A 17,676-nucleotide genomic window follows, 5' to 3' on the forward strand; every position below is an offset into this window, starting at 1 on the left:
AACAACGGTCTCTTAGAAATACTTGTTACATAAGCACATACACATTGAAAATACCATGGGGCATATTTTTTTACAATAATTACACAAAGAGAATGATCATGAATTTATCTGAACAAAATGATTGTCATACACATGACTAATACATATGACGCGATGCACAGAAGAATTTGTTGGTGGTTGAGTTCTTAAAGGGGAAAATGTCATGCTTTGTCAGAGTGAAAGAGAAACAAGGATCACATTATACCTTGATGCAATAACATATCTCATGTCGATTATATTCATCCAATTGTCCATGATAACCTACATGTAACAGTCAACAAATTGAATTTATTTAAAGTAAAATTAATCGAACAAAACATAACAATAAAGTTATATACCATGGATAATCCATCAACAAGTAGGGACAGCTTTAATTCCTCAAATCGGTCTATGCCACCAACCAAGTTCATATACTCATCAGACCATTTTGTAAGTTCTTTAAGAAAATGATTGCACACCAATGACCATGAATCTTCACCCATATCTAATAGGGCAACAATTGCACAATACCCACAGTTTCCATCAGTTTTGACATCAATAATGCTTACAATGGAATCATGAATGCATGGATGAAATTGATCCAACATCAGCATGGTCCTTCTTTGAATTGGTAGCTCAAATGATGATGCACTACCTTTGAATGAAGAATTACTATTCTGCACTAAATGTAATCCATCAACATACTCCCAACAGGACGAATCACGCTTTGTTGATCTTTGTTGCTTGGTCATCGGACTCTTCTAAGCACCTTTTGTTTTCACCTTTTTTTGGAGGAGCACACATAGAGTTTAGATCAGGGTAAGCAATTTTCCGAAGGTTACTCTTCAAAGTAACTTTGTCACAAACATCAAGCTCTTCAAATTGCTTGGATATGGTTTCCATCTCTTCGGTTATGCTCACTTGGGGCTCAAATTACCCTTGGTCTGAAAAACTTAGCCTTCGCCAAAACATATGGGTTTTTTCTAGTGGTATGGTACCAACAACATATTTGGATAACTCATGTGCACATGGAAGATCGTGAGTAGTTCTCATCACATATCCACAATGAGAAGGGTTTTTGCCAGCATAAGGTACACACTCAAACTCAACAGCAATCTGATTTAAAGCATACCTTGATATCATGCCAAGTAGTCTCTTGTATAAGGTAACTTTAAAAATATATCCAACCACATGTGTACTTGTCTCAAAAGATGCCTTAATTTCAGCGTATTGCAATGTGGTCATATTGTTCATGGCTTCCCAAACACTACATAGGTTTCCAAGGCTATTTTATAGTAGTCTCTTTAAGGCCCAATGAGCAGACTCAACCCTGCATATGAAATACACGACCAAAAGAAGAAACACAATATTTTTTAATCCATTTAATCATAAAACCTGACAACTAGAAAAATTTAAAAATTTCATACGCGTTAGTTGTTGTGTTTCCAAAGTGCATCACCTTATTCGTCCAGGCTTTAACAAATCTTTCTTTGTGAGGAATCACCCATGTTTGATTGACATTGTCAACAAACATTGGCCATGGTAAGCAAACAATTTCAAACTTCTTAAGTCACTCATCAAACTGTTACTCAGAAGGATGATCTATTAAACTCCCTCAGGCTTCCAAGACAAATTTCATGCATTTTTTTTACCAACAAATTCGTAGCCTCAGGGAATACATTTTTCATTGCATTCATCAATGCTAGATCTCTGTCGGTAAGAATAACTCCAGGGAGTGCATCATGTATGAGGAAAAGACCTCAAAACCTTTGTAGAGCCCAAACAACATTATTCAGACGTTCTCCCTCCAAATAGGCAAAGGTAGCAGAGAATGTCATCTCTGTTGGTGTCACACCAACAATATCAAGTATCGACAGCCTATACATGTTTGTTTTAGAGGTACTATCTATCAAAATACCAAATTATAGGCATTGGTTAATTTGACTGCATCAGGATGACTCCAAAATATGTCATGCACAACATCTTGATCCTTTAATCTATGGCTATGAATATACTGATCTCGTTTAAAAAGCTTCATTAGTTGTTGCATTTCAGTATTACTGCCTCTTATGAAACAACGGTAAGCATTTCTTGCATTGTATATTTTCTTGATTGGTTTATAACTATTGACATTGTGATCCTTCAATGTTAGAAGAATATTTCTTGGTTTCACCATTGACCTTGTCATATCAGCAACAATGATCTTCTCATCCTTAGTCAGTCGATCGACATATGGATGTCCAACTAATGACTTCCCCAATTCATGATTGTGACTCCAACAAATTAAATTCATCTTCCATCCTTCGCCTCCCACAACTAGTTTCACACGCAGCTTAAAGGGACACCCACATTTTCTACTGCCAGTACATGTTCTTACCAAATCCTGCTTCTTAGCCCTATACTGACCACTGATTTCACAACTAACTAAAACAAATAAGGTCCTTCCTCTAATACCATTATTTATGTTTGATCTCATAATCACCGCCACAAATCCAATTTCATAAGTAACAGATCGAGCCCAATGCAGAACATCATCATGGGTAGCAAACACCTACAATGCAATGCAATCCATACAAATGCAATCCATACAAGTTTGGTCTTTAAGGGACATTCATTTAATTACTTTAATAACAATAAATCATATTAATATCTGAGAAATATTGAACGCATCAGAACAATCAACTTGTTCTTCATTCACACCAGCTTCATCTTCATTTTGGTCATTCATATCAACTTCTTCAAACATTACACTATCATACATCCACTGATCTTCGTCCATCTTAACAAAACATTTAAAAATTTCAATCACAAACAAAAAACCCCTAACCACACCATAATTATACAATCATGTAATTTTCACATTTTTTACTGCATTTATTAATATAATACATCAAATTAAAAACGAAAAAAATTAATTATGTATCAATTCTTTTCACATTAATATCACTTTCAAACTATACACACTACAACTATCAAATGAATATTCTAGCTATATCTATTTAAAAGTTTTTTAATTATCAATTCCATTTTTTTCTAATTAAACAATAAAATAAAGTTATATAAATAAAAAATAAATTTAAAATAAGCATACTGATTGGTAATCTGTATGAAGATTACGGAATGACAATCCGTATGAAGATTACGAAATGACAATCCGTATGCTTCTTACAGATTACCAATCCGTAAGAAACATATGGATTGTCAATCCATAATCTTCATACAAATTACCAATCTGTAAGAAGCATACGGATGGTAATCTGTATGAAGCTTATGGATAGTCAATCCGTATGCTTTTTACGGATTGGTTGCAATCTATATACTTCTTACGGATTGCTAATCCATAAAAAGTATACGAATTATCAATCCATAAGTTATATAAAACTTACGAATTATCAATCTATAAATTTTACATAAATTAAAAATTATCAATTCGTAACTATTATGCGAAAAAAATCAAATGAACAACTTACCTCCGCCATTAATGGCCAAACCAACCGCCATGACAACCACCTCTTGCCGACAAACCACTGTAAACAAATGCACCTCCATTAAATCCGACACAAGAACGAACAACAAACTCTCACAGAACACCTCTCACGAGAACAAAGCTCAAGGAAAAAAAACAAGGTTGCTTGAAGAAGAAAAGCCCTGAAAACAACTTATAACAGAGAGGGGTATAATGGGGATTTTTTAAAAATTCTGGGTGTACCAGCAATTCTGCAGGTGCCCAAAGCAATTCCCATATAACTACTTGTGCAACATGTATACCTTATTCGAGCTTTGTTAATTTTTGGTTGAGTTCACCCCAAACTTAAAAAAAACTTTAATAAGATTATATTACCCTTGTTAGAAACATGTGTTGTATTATAGGAGAGTGACTTTGTAGTATACTATTGGAAACACAAAAATGTATTTTTTGTGGTGTATGAAATTATGTCCGTGTATGAAATTTAAATCATTATAAATGTATATTTTATCTTATAAAATAATGTCTATTTAATTCTAAATTTTGTTGCTAAATAGACAAAATATGTGATTTAACTTAGAAATAAAAACAAATGACAATATTATGCATGATATATATTTTAAATTATAAATATTATAATAATAAAAATATTAAATAATTACTATTAAAAAATTTATCAGTATAATTTTTACATTAATTTTACTTCCTATATAATATTGATTCCTTTACTCTCTTTATATAGAAAGATAAAGAGAGATGATATATCTTATGAAAGGAAATATCTTATATAAAAATAAGGGAATTAAATATAAAATGTATAACTATACATAAAGGATTAAAATTTAATATTATGTAACTACTTAAAAAATCACATTAACTATTAAATTTTGTTCATTTATGTTTGAGTATATGACCATCCTATAAATTATATTTTGTTGGTACTTGAAAGTTATTTTTCATTAATTAACAAAATAATTGAGTTAACACGACCTTTGGAGAATTTTAACTACTCTAATAACAACTTGGGAAAGGGGACTCACAAAGCTTTGAATTGAGAGTGATTCGGCAATAATTGTGTGTGTGTATAAAATTTGTCATCCAAAATTTTATTATTATTATCACATGGTATATTATTATTTGGTGATTTAAGTACAATTCAAACTAATTAAATAACATGTTATTACCCAAACTGAATAATTTCAAAAGTGCACACAAATGACAGAAAAGTAGAACTTTTATCTAGAAGAAAAATTAATAACAAAAACTTAAAAATCTTAAATATCCAATGCACAGTTAATCCATTGCTTAATCCTTTAAAAACTTGAATGATTAACGTTTTCTTCATTTATATTAACTAGTCTGTAACCCGTGCATACGCCTGGGTCACTTGGTTAATAAAATTGCAATCACAGGAGCATAATTGAATATTAAATAGATATATAATTATAATGTTGATGAAATGGAGATTGTTCAGAGAAAATAAACAAAACATAATTATATATAAAACAAAATATAATCACATATAAAGCGAAAATTATAGCCACTTCCTTTCTCTTCTGATGACTATTTCCCAAATTCTTTCATGTGGCTGGTAATAGAATGATACCTCGTCTCCGTGATGGAAATTGTTTTCCCTGAGAAACTTGTACCATGGCCGGACGATACTTTTATCTTTAATGTCGTGGTCAAGTGTAACGACGTCCCATTGCAGAGGAGGTGCATTCTTCCTTAAAATTGTCAAGTGATTCTCACATTGTTTCAGATATTTCCTTGCATGTGATGGGATTTCCTACGGATCATTTATAGAGATTAATAATGTTATTGAAATTCTCATAATAATGCAAGTTAATGTGATTGTATATTACCGGTGGTTGGGGAGCATCCCGTATACATTGGGTAATTTCAGTTCTCCGGGCATGTACACGGGAATGAAGTATTGGTCTACCACATGTTTGTTGATTCAGGGGAGGTGTAAAATGTAGATCAAAGATGGTGTTATCATCGTAGGCAAAGAAGTTGATGATAATAGACTCGTAGATTTTTAAATCTGCCCTGACGTCTGAGAGTCCATCTGCAAAAAAATATCTGCCTCGGTGTTGTTGGATCCGTATTGGGTAGGTTGCTCCATTGTATTTGAACCGAACTTCGTGTGGGTAATTGGGTGCCCATTGTTCATGGTAAAATAGGGGTATCTCTATGAATGTCTGAATATAAAATGCAAGAAAATGCATGAAAAGAAGTAATATGTCAAAAGAGAAAATGAAAAAAGTTAAAGGAACTAAATGAAAATGATATAAACTTCCACGCGAAATCCACAGTCAAAGCAAAATGCTATATATTTAAAGTAGTAATGTGGTGAATTGAAAAGCATGAAAATGCAATGGAAGCATGGAAGTCAGCAGAAATAGGCAAAAACAGAACACACAAGGCAGGAAACAGGGAAAAAACAGAACGAAGAGAAATGACATGATCAATCAAAAACCATGCAAATGGAATGTAAGCAATAACCAACAGATGCAAGGGAAGGAAAAAAAGCTTTTTGTATTTTAAACTATAACCTAGTCATTGTGGAAAGCTACCCTGAATTGCATGATTGCAGGTGGTCTCACAATTGGATATCTGATCTGCATGAACAAAAGATTTGCTAATGTCAAAAGTTTAAACCGGAAAAATAATGCATTGGAAGATATAAACTTTGTAAGAGTGGCTCCTTACTCTGGTTGAAGCGATGGAGGATGAGGTACTCATCTTGGGTTTTTCTGAAGTAAAAGTATGGTGATGTGATGTTAAGATGATGTTTGCAGAGGAACGGGTAATATGGGTTAATAGTTGAGTGCACTTGATTAATTGATTTATCTTTTCGATGGCATAAGTGGCGGTAGGTTTATGTTGGAAACGGTGTAAGTGAATAGTTGCTTCTTGAATGTGAAAGGCAGTGATGATATGAAGAGCCTCAACGTGAATAGTTGTGGAAGTAACCGAACGGTTTTTTTCTGAATGGTTTCAGAAGTGATTGGACTTTAGTGCTATTTGTGGTGTGCATATAATAGTTGGGCCTTAAATTCGTTAATTTTTTCCATAAGGTTTTCAGCTTAATAGATTAATTAATAGATTAATAATGTAAAGTTCACCTAATCATTAAAGTATTTTACACGTTCCCGTGCTTGAAGTAATTGCAGTATCAACTCTACCATTACCCATATCTTCTTAATTAATGCCCCTGTGAAACTGTTGTGTGTGCAGTTTCTAAAAAAATCAATAAAATGGAGGCACGTTAGAAAATAGAGAAGAATAGGCAAGATAGAGTAAAAAAACTGAAATTCAAACTGAAATAAATTAAAACAAAATTAAAAGGATTTTCTGTGAGGACTCTAATTCTCCCAGACAGATCAAGTTCCAAAGGATTGTAGTCCACTAACTACTACTACCGCTAGTTAGTCAGCCTTATTTATCCTTAGTTTTTTATTTATAATGTGATTTAAAAGATAAGATGTTTGACTGATCTAGCATATTTTGGTATTAATAAAACCACGTGTATATATATATATATATATATATATATATATATATATATATATATATATATATATATATATGTATGTATATATATATGTATATATATGTATGTATTTTTCTCGATGTGTGTCTGGGTGAAAGTGGTGATATGAATGGAATTGTCATTGTTATTTAAAAAATTATAGATTGGTTGTTGTTATTCTTGGTGGATTCTTAGTATTTAAAATCAATGGAATTGTCTGCAAGAAGTGATCACAAAAGAGTAGCACTGTTTCAGAAAGCATCAGAAAAGAATTGAAATTGATTGTCAATTCTCAATATTTAATATCAATTGAATTGTATTGAAGGTTGTAATAACTCAAATTATATAATGCAGTGATAATATAATATTGAACAATTGATTATTAAAGAATAGAACTGTTTGAAAAAGCATGACAATAGAATTGAATCTGATATTAAACAACTGAAATTTAACTTTTAATGTTTCTGAACACTTCTTTGTATATTACATTGGTGGTGGAATTCATGCTTTTCTGCTCATCATCATGAATCAGAATTTTTAATCCTTTTGCTGAGTTGACCCTTGACAATGCAACATATAATTGGCCATGAGTGAATACCAGTTTCGGCAAATAAAGTCCAACCATGGATATTGATTGTCCCTGTGACTTGTTTATTGTCATTGCATAAGATAGCATAATCGGAAATTGTCTTCTTAATAGTTTAAACGGTCAGGGTGATTGTGAAGGAGACATTGACATTCTTGGAATATAAACAGCGAGGCCAATGTTTTTACCTGAGATAATTTCAGCTGCAATTACATGTTTTGCCATCTTTGTTACCACTAATCTAGTACCGTTACATAGACCTTGATTTTGGTCGAGGTTTCTTAACAACATTATAGGACTTCCAATTTTAAGTTTGATAGAATGAGTTGGCAAACCGGATGTTTTCAATGAATTAAGGAATTCAGTAGTAATTGATTGGAAATATGAATTCTCACTGGTTTCTGATTTATCAATGGAATCAGAGCTTAGATATTCCATGTGGTCACCTATGATTTGCAAAATTACAATTTCAGTCGTTATATTTTTGTCTGAGCAAGTGACAATTAAATAAGTAAGGATATAATTACCTAGAATGAAGGATAGCACGTAATCATTGATTTGTTCTACCGTTTCATTTGTTGAAGCTAGTATTGCCTTCGATTTAAAGAATTTAGGATTATTGTGGTGCTGATCTAAGTCTGGGGATGTTGATTTGACTATAGCAGTGATTGGATCATCATATTGAGTAATGAGTAGATGAGCATGAATTTGAATTGTAGCATAACTATCATTTTCATCATCTATAATTCCATCTGCAATGTCTAGAATCCATTTAGCAAATGTGGCAGTTTCTTGTTCATCAACTGATTTTAGATTGCTGTGTAAGCGCATGTTTTTTGTCAAGGTCAATATTTCACACGAATCCCATAGATAGGATGAATTGATTGCTGCATTTACAATGTCTAAGTGCGTTCCTCTTGGGATGACTAGTAGTATTTGGCGAAAATCTCCACCAAATACTATAACTTTGCCTCCAAATATTTGATTTGACATTGATTTATCTATGATAATATCTCTTAAACTTTGATCAAGCGCTTCAAAACAGAATTTGTGGGCCATTGGTGCTTCATCCCAAATTATTAGGCTTGTCTAGTTCAATAATTCTGCTAATTCGGTGCCTTGATGGATATTACATGTTGAGTCTTCAAAAATTGGTACAGGAATTTTAAATCTGGAATGTGCAGTTCTGCCTCCTGGTAATAATAGAGAGACTATTCCGCTAGAAGTAACAATAATTACAATTTGATTTTCTACTCTCAATGAACTTGCTAATGTTCTTCATATGAATGTTTTTCCTGTGCCTCCAAATCCGTATAGAAAAAACATTCCTCCTTCATTGTTGTTGACAGCTTGAATAATTCTATGATAAATTGTTTTTTGTTCATCTGCATTGGTAGGAAAGCTGATGTTATATTGAAATGAAGATTAATTTAGTCATTGATGGAAACAATTAAGTGAGGGTAGATTGCCTGTTATTAATAGAATAATAAAAGCATCAATATAATTTATAATTCGCAATGACCATTTTTTATAAGATGTTAACTGTCATTAATAGAATTTATAATATATGAATAGGTATATTGCTTGTCATGGATGCAAAAAGATGTTCAAATTCTGATCTCGTTTCATCATGGTTGTAGTTGAGTTATGATAATACCAAGTTGTTTTGTAGGTAGGATGTGAGATTGATATCCTGAGGATATGGCATTGTAGGATAGTCCTTTAGTGATCTTTGGTTTATGTGCAATAGTTGTTCAATTTCAATCAATGTCAAATTTCTAAGAGTATCATCATTGATCTGTACTTCTAAGAAAAAAAAAAGCAAGTTGTTAGTCAATAAAAAATAAAAATTAAGTTGGTAGTGAATGATTGTGACCATTGCTGTGGAACATAAAAACTGTTACAGCCTACCTGAGTTGATTGTTGATTTAGTATATTGATATGCAATGTCATCAGCTAGCCAATGCCAACATTGATTCCAAACTTCTTCAGGTTTGCTCATGGCACCTGTTAACAGAATTAATACAAACAATTTCCTTAGATAATTAGTTGTGCCCCAGTCCTTGGCCTCTTTGATTGCCTCAACATATTCTCTGTCATCTTGTAGAAAGCCCATTGCAAAACATGCTTCTCTATATGTTGGATATTGGATATTCGCAACAGTCCTGATATCCTCAAATGAAGTAGGTCATTTGCAACTGCCAAGCATCATTCTTAAATAAAACAATTCTCCTGTGGTTGGTGGTACCCATATGAGTCTTCCAATGGTATATCCTTTTTTTCTAGGTTGCCATGATCTGTTTCTTTTATTATATACAAACTTTGACACAAATTGCGAATAAGTTAGATTCCTGGCCTCATCAAAATCTTTATTAGTGTTCATCCAAGCTAGGAATTTTGAATCTGAAATAGTTGGTTTCGATAGTACATCATCTATATCATCATGATCTTCATAAATAATGTTGTGTTGATCTGGAAGATGAAAATACAATCTCTCAACAACAGGCTTTCTGCCCTGGATTGGAAAAGCAAATATTCTCCAAGCAGCTTCATAGGGAGAAATGCATCTATGATATAGGTTGGTTAGTAAATATAATAGTGAGATAATAAATTATGCAGGTTAAGATGAAATTACCTGCAATCTAGATATTCTTTAAGTTCATCATTTTGAATATTTACATTTTGAGCTACATTATCGCTATCAGAAAGCATAACAGCAGTCACCCTGTCATAGCCTTTGTTTATGTATTTAAATAAATATTTGATTGAAGTACTTTGATTATACCATTCAATATTTATATGAGCCCGATATTTTTTCAGTAATTTTGGATTGTAAGGTATTACATATCTGTTATCAATGATAACACCATTCTTTGAAATTGAATGACCATTGTTTCTTCTATGATAGACTGGATAACCGTTTGAATCCAAAAGAGTCTGAGGCTGAAATTGTTTAGGATAAAAACGACTGCATTTGCCTTCTTTCATACATGGAGAGTTGGGTTGTAAAATTCCGCATGGGCCATGTATCATATGGTTCTCCACCAATCTGTAGAGTTCTGGGTCATCTTGATGGGAAGGTATTTCAGCTGATAGTATCTTATCAATGTCAGTTGAAGATGGATATTTATTGTCTGGATGTAGAAATAGTAATAAATGCACGTGAGGGAGTCCTCGCTTTTGAAACTCTATAGTATGCATATCTGTGATCCACAAAAGATAAAGTTACGATGGTAAGTATAATTCTGTATTTCATATCTGTAAAAGTGTTGGTTAAATTGTAATATTTTAGCTATAAATATCTACGTTATAGAACAAAGAAAAATCTCCAAATGACCAACTAATATTCGTATTTAATTTAAGTATAAAAATTGATTATCAACTAAACTCTATAAAATGCATATCTGTGATTCACAAAAGATAATGTTATGATGGTAAGTATAATTATGTATTTCATATCTGTAAAAGCGTTGGTTAAATTGTAATATTTTAGCCATTAATATCTGCGTTATACAACAAACAAAAATGGCCAAACGACCAAGTTATATTTGTATTTAAGTATAAAATGATGGTCAACTTACATGTAACCACTTTTCCCAGTAATTGACCCTTTGTTAAGTCTGACAGCATGTGTTCATATTTTAATCTGAAAATTCGTGATACAATATCTGGCCTGTCTGTCGGTTTGAGATTCAAAGGTGAAAGTAATCTACGAATTTCAGGCCAATTTGGATTACAGGTTAGAGTAATAAAAAGATTTGGAAAACTAACATGACTGCATATTGCCATACCATCAAAGTAAAGTTGATCCATATAACGTGGCTCCCAACAAACGTTGAGGGTAAGATGACTCTTTTTCCCTTGGTTAAGCCTTTAGCTGTTCCAGTATCCAATGAAGTTTGTAAGCTAGAATACTTATCAACTCTAAGCTTCTTTTGGTTGTTTCTGATATAGCTAAGTTTTTCAGATTCCACCATGGTATAACCTTCAACAATGAATTGTTGAAATAATTTTCAAGAATGCAATAAAGTCTGTGCTTCATTTGACCTGGACTGAAGTCTATAAGCAAACCACTCTCTCATTGTCAGACAGTTTTGCTTTCTTTTTTTGCTGGATGAAGTACAACAATGAAGTATGTCAGCTCTATATCCGTCTTCTCCATAAGGAAAGAGTAGAGGATACTGTAGTGGTAGATAGCTAGGATGAAGTTCATGGATTCTTTGTAATTCTCCATTTTGAGTTTCAACAATAATGTCTCTTTTTGAGTCTGGATGAAAATTGCCAACAATAAGTGCAGCAATTTCCGGAACATTAGGCATATTATATACACGGCCATCTTTTCCCCGAGCAGCTATGAGTTGCAATTTGATATTATTGGCTTGATCAGCTGTCAATCTATCTCTGGCCATTCTAAAACTTTTAGCATGAGAATTGTGTTGATCGAGCATGTGACTTAAAGCTGAAACAATATGATTCTGAATTCCGGAATATTGACTGAAAAAACAATATTTTAAAAATATTTCATAACTGCACAAACTATTGAAAGTGAATGAATAATTTTCTCACTAACAAAAATAAAAGAACTTCTACCCTCATGACATTAATTCTATTTTGCACTTCATTTTCTGTGTCAAAGATATATAGCTGTGCAAATTTGGGTTTTTTCCTAGGCATTGGTAATAGACTGCCTATTCTATGGCATGGTTGCCCCTGTATTCTGATCGTAGGAGGTCCTCTTGAATTATTAATTGTTTTATCTAGCTTAATTCTAGCAGAAGTAAAGGCAAACATCATGTTGTATGCTCGCGAGTTATGTTGATAATTTTTACTATCAATTGTATCATCATGAAATAGAAGTTGTTGCAGATATTGGGGTGGATTTTGTAATAATGGCAATTCAACTTTGTCATCTCCACAACATAAACTGAACCTTGGATTCAGACAATTCTTATTTTTTGATATTCTTTCATCATACCACATTTGTGCATTACAATATCTACATTGGATGAGTTGATCACCAAGATCAGAATATCCTGAAATTGTTCAATATCATAGTACAATATCATGATCATAATTTTGAATATTAATTTAAGAACATGTACTGTAGCATCTGAAACAGGAAATCAGAATTATAGTCATTACCTTCAGTGTTGATTACAGGCTGATTAGTTGGAGATTGACAATCCTCGAAAGGAGTCATAAAATTAGAACTTGAACCTGCATAAATTAGAAATATATATAATAGCAATATTTGAAACATAGCAAAAAAGAGCAGGAAACATTTTTTTTCAGTACCTTGTGTGGATTCAGAATTTTCACTTTCTGATGAATCAGAAACAATCACTACAAAATAAAGAGGAAACAAAAGAAAATGTGATTAAGGCAGCTAAGAAAATTCATTTCTTCCAGAACATGGTATATCAGATGTCTCACTATTATATTATGAAGTGCAATTAACTGTTGGTTGTGAAGATGACTGAGCATGATCATGTTGCTTCTGCTGCATAACACGTTTTCTGTTGGTCCTCGCTTTTGCAGAATCACATCTCTTTGCATGTTGATAGTTCTACATGTTGAAAATGACTAAAGGCAGAATTGAGTTAATTGTGAACTAAACAATAGATTCACATTCAAACGAAGATCCAAATACTTGTTTTAAATGTGCAGAAACTACAATAAAATTAGAAGATGGAAAAAATCGAGGATGAAGCATTTCATTGTTTCTTGATTATAGCCTGACTATTAGTGGTGACATAAATTAGAAATACATATAATAGCAATGTGTAAACCATAGCAAAAAAGAGGATGAAACATTTTTTTTTCAGTACCTTGTGTGGATTCAGAATCTTCACTTTTTGATGAATCAGACGCAATCACTAAAAAATAGAGAAAAAACAAAAGAAAATGTGATTAAGGCAACTAAGTAAATTGATTTCTTGCAGAACATGCTATATGAGATGTCTCACTATTATATTCTGAAGTGCAGTTAAGTGTAGGTTGTGAAGATGACTGAGCATGACCATGTCGCTTCTGTTGCATAATACGTTTTCTGTTGATCCTGGCTTTTGTATAATCAGATCTCTTTGCATGTTGATAGTTCTGCATGTTGAAAATGACTAAAGGCAGAATTGGGTGAATTATAAACTAAACAATAGATTTATGTTAAAACGAAGAACCAAACGCTTATTTTAAATCTGCAGAAACTACAATAAAATTAGAAGATGGAATAAATTGGAGATGGGGGACTTCATTGGTTATGGATTATAGGCTGACTATTAGTGGTGGAATTTCCTGGATTAGATATGTTTGCATGTTGCCAATTCTATATATTGAAAAAGGGTAATGATAGAATTGCCTGAATTGTAAGGTAAAGAGATGAGACCAAAGGTAGATGACATAGCAAAACTATGATGCAACATCAACAGCTAGCAAAATTGGTAATATAGAAATCATGACACTTGGTTTCGACAAAAATTGGGTTTTGGGGCTGTTGCTAAGCTTGCAATGAAAGATATTGTGTATTTAGGACTCTGGTGGCAATCTAAACACACAAACCAAGGCCATGATGGAAAATAGGTAAGGTAGAAATGATCATAGTTATTGGCGGAAATATTGACTTCTGTAACTGCTACTAAGCTTGCAATGGAAGACATTGTATATATGTTGATGAATTTTCCATTCACTAATACAAATTTGTTTAATTTGTACGCTCAAATCTATTAGCTCATGTGTTCAATTTGAAATATGAAATTTCTATTTTACATCTTTTATTTGGCATTATGTAACCTTGTCCAGCACATCACAAATTTTTCTTTGATTTCTCTTCGCCATAGATTAGACCTGTTTTATATAGTTCTACTTTGCTGTAGTTAAAATCAAGATTAAAGTTACGTAAGCCATCAATGAAGTTAAAAATTGCAACTGAAATATCGAGCACATGATTTTAGCAAAGCAGTGATAGCTACAAAAATGGAGTGATAACATTCATGGCAAACACATTCCAAATAAGGAAATATGATGTCAGGATAGAAACTTTGATTAATTTAAAGAGCACCTCGATTGAGAAGGAAAACTGAAACTAAAAATTTGACACAATCCTCTGCATGCTATTTTTTTCTTAATCTGGTTTTTTTTCCTGTTATTTTCATGCAATTTAGATGGGAATGGAATTCATTAAGCAGTTAATCAAGAAACAGATTAAAAACGTGAGAATATCGAGTAGCAACATGATCGCCAACGTAGCTATAAATTTTCCTCCTTTGTTGTTTTTTAATATTTGATGTTATTTGAACACCAATTTATCTCCTTCACTGTTTTTTTATTTAGGCTAACTCCGCCATTAATTTGTTAGAACCATATAGACCATCAAAGGTATGATAAACAACAATTCAATTGTATCGAGGACAACCAAACAAAGAATACTGGGAAAATCAATTGTTTTCAATGCCATATTTAATATAAGAAAACTTGCAATACTACAGCAGGAACACAATATGGACAGATCTCAATTTAGAACGTCTAAAAGCATGAATCCAAAATAACCGATTTTCAAATGTGCAAATGCAGTGATAACAAAAACTACATAATTGTCTGTTCAATATGCCAATATTTTAATAGCAGCGTGAAAACACAACAATAAGAATCTGGAATCAGTTAAATTAGCTCTTATGAGAATGTCTTGTTAATTTGTTAGACGATAGTTGGGCTGGCGAAATTTGAGAGCTCCTTAACTCATCATCGGTTTCATCAGATGACATCCGCTTTTTGGGTGTTAAAGGCAATCCCGCAACCGGATCATGGTTAGCTGTGACAGACAGAGATTGTTGCATAAAGCATAAACTGGTAAATAAAAAAAATATAAGATATCAATGTTCATGACAGCAACATTAACTCACACATTCAGCATGCGTAGCATCATTGCAATCAACATTGGAAGGATCTATTTTGGAACATGCCTGCACCATATATAAGTTGATGATAGTCAAACTCATGAATCATATCATCATGACAACAACGACTAAAATAGATATTAGAAAAGAACACCTCACTATCAGGCAGCATCTCGAGAACAGCATTGATCAAATCCAGGTCTTTAGAGTATCTAAGTACAACTGCATTTTTGAAATTTGATTGAATCCTGACCTTAAAAGAAAACACATGACCCAACAATTTGTCAAGTGCTTGAGGGGAAGCATTCAAATCAAGATCACCATCCTGCCAGAAACAACACAAATTCACCAGCTGCCAGTTACAACTCGAAGAACAAAATATAATACATAAAATGAGAAGCAGCATATGATAAAGCATGAACATACTTCAATCTTGACCCTATTCACATCATCAGCTGTTTCACCAATCAATTTAGCACATTCATGGTCCCAGAGCAAAAAATTTCTACTCTCATTGTTTTGGGTAACCATGACTTCAACTCTATACCTACCAATTTAGATGCCAGTCAAAAACAAAATACTGAATAAAACATGTTAATGGACTAAAACTCCAATTACCTCAGAACAGGTTGATCATTATCCTTGCCACATCCACATGTGAATGGTCCTGTTTGGATGTCAGTTTTCCTATGACATTGAGCACAGGCTGGATAACACCATGAATGGTTATCCATGACTATTTTGCTAATAGTCCCCACCGTAACACAAACAGTGTCCTTTTAAAAAACCATAACAATCAAATTGCCAACAATAAAATGCCATTGTTAGACACATTAGCTATAATATATGAATGCGAACAAATCTAGCCAAATTCGACTTCCAACTGCAATGAATATAAAATAAACACAGATAACAGGTCCACCTCAGAAATGACATTGATTTCTAAAATAGTTTTGGCTTCAGCCTTTGAAAGAAACGAATCCTTTTATGATAGCTGACTTCCCCCTGAAACTTGTGAGCTTGCTTGATCGCCAGGTAGCAAAACTCGACTCACCTCAACACCTAAATCTAAAAGCCTAAGCCAATCGAATAAATAGAATAAAGCAACAGAAAACAGTCAAGACGATTGCCACACGAATTTAACAACCACAGAGCAAAGATGATAAGCAAAATACCTCTCTTTAAATTCCTGAATTTCCAATATAGGATCATTAATCAATAGTTTTGACGCCTTGAAGGAATTGCTCACTGAAGCTGGATAACTTCCTGTAAATGCCAACAACAGCAACAACAAAACTCAGCTATTGAGTATCCAAATCAACAAATAAAATATCATACTTACCTTGTGCATCTTTTATTCTGGCATGTGTCAATATAATAACCATCGGCCCATCATCCCCACGTTCATTCAAATAGGATAGGAACTGAGTACAGTAATTCTCTCAAAGTGTGCAAGACAAAATTTCACCACTACAGCAAAGAAACAACATTACATCCATCACCTCATAAGGATAAGATAGACATAAGCACCATGCAAAATGAAAAATAAAATTCTCAACAATATAAACTCTAAATAACCAAATATACACAGGAGATAGCAAAAACTGTGATTAACCATAACCTCAAATCCTTCATTCTAAAAACAACCCTGGTATTTTTCGATGAAACATGCCGAAAGACCACCTGATCAACGACCCCAATAATATCTTAAACCACTAGAAATGAAAATAGGTCATCGAAAAAAACCTAAAGAAGTTATGATCAAAATGAAAGCACAAATTGTGACTGTACTCACCAACCAACAGGCCAGACACAAAATTGCCAGCAACAACATTTGCAAATTCAACAAATCTAAATTCCTTAAAAGGCAGTTCATGCAAATTAGCTTCTCTAACAACCGTCACTCCAATAAAAAATAACTTGTACTCATGTTCGCACACTCTAAATTGACCATCATTCTTAACAACTTTGAAATTATGCATAACATAAGTGCAATTCTCTTTCAAATCAGCTTTCCAAGACTTGAGGTGGTCCGATTTACAAATAGCATGAATTTGATCACCCTGAAATATGCAAACTATATAATCAATAAATGACATGAACCAGAAGTCAGCAATCAAATAGAGAGCACCAAATATACCTCAGAATCAGGAAAAGCCTTTCCAGTTGCTCAGACTTG

General features: G+C 32.9%; 1 pseudogene; it reads right to left on the reverse strand.

Annotated features, from left to right (window-relative positions):
• Positions 1-7,470: 7,470 nt before the first annotated feature.
• Positions 7,471-16,231, reverse strand: LOC106799447 (uncharacterized; annotated as a pseudogene).
• Between the last annotated feature and the right edge of the window lie 1,445 nt (positions 16,232-17,676).

This window comes from Glycine max, chromosome 1 (assembly GCF_000004515.6).
Source record: "Glycine max cultivar Williams 82 chromosome 1, Glycine_max_v4.0, whole genome shotgun sequence".
In the NCBI taxonomy this organism is placed as follows: Eukaryota; Viridiplantae; Streptophyta; class Magnoliopsida; order Fabales; family Fabaceae; genus Glycine; species Glycine max.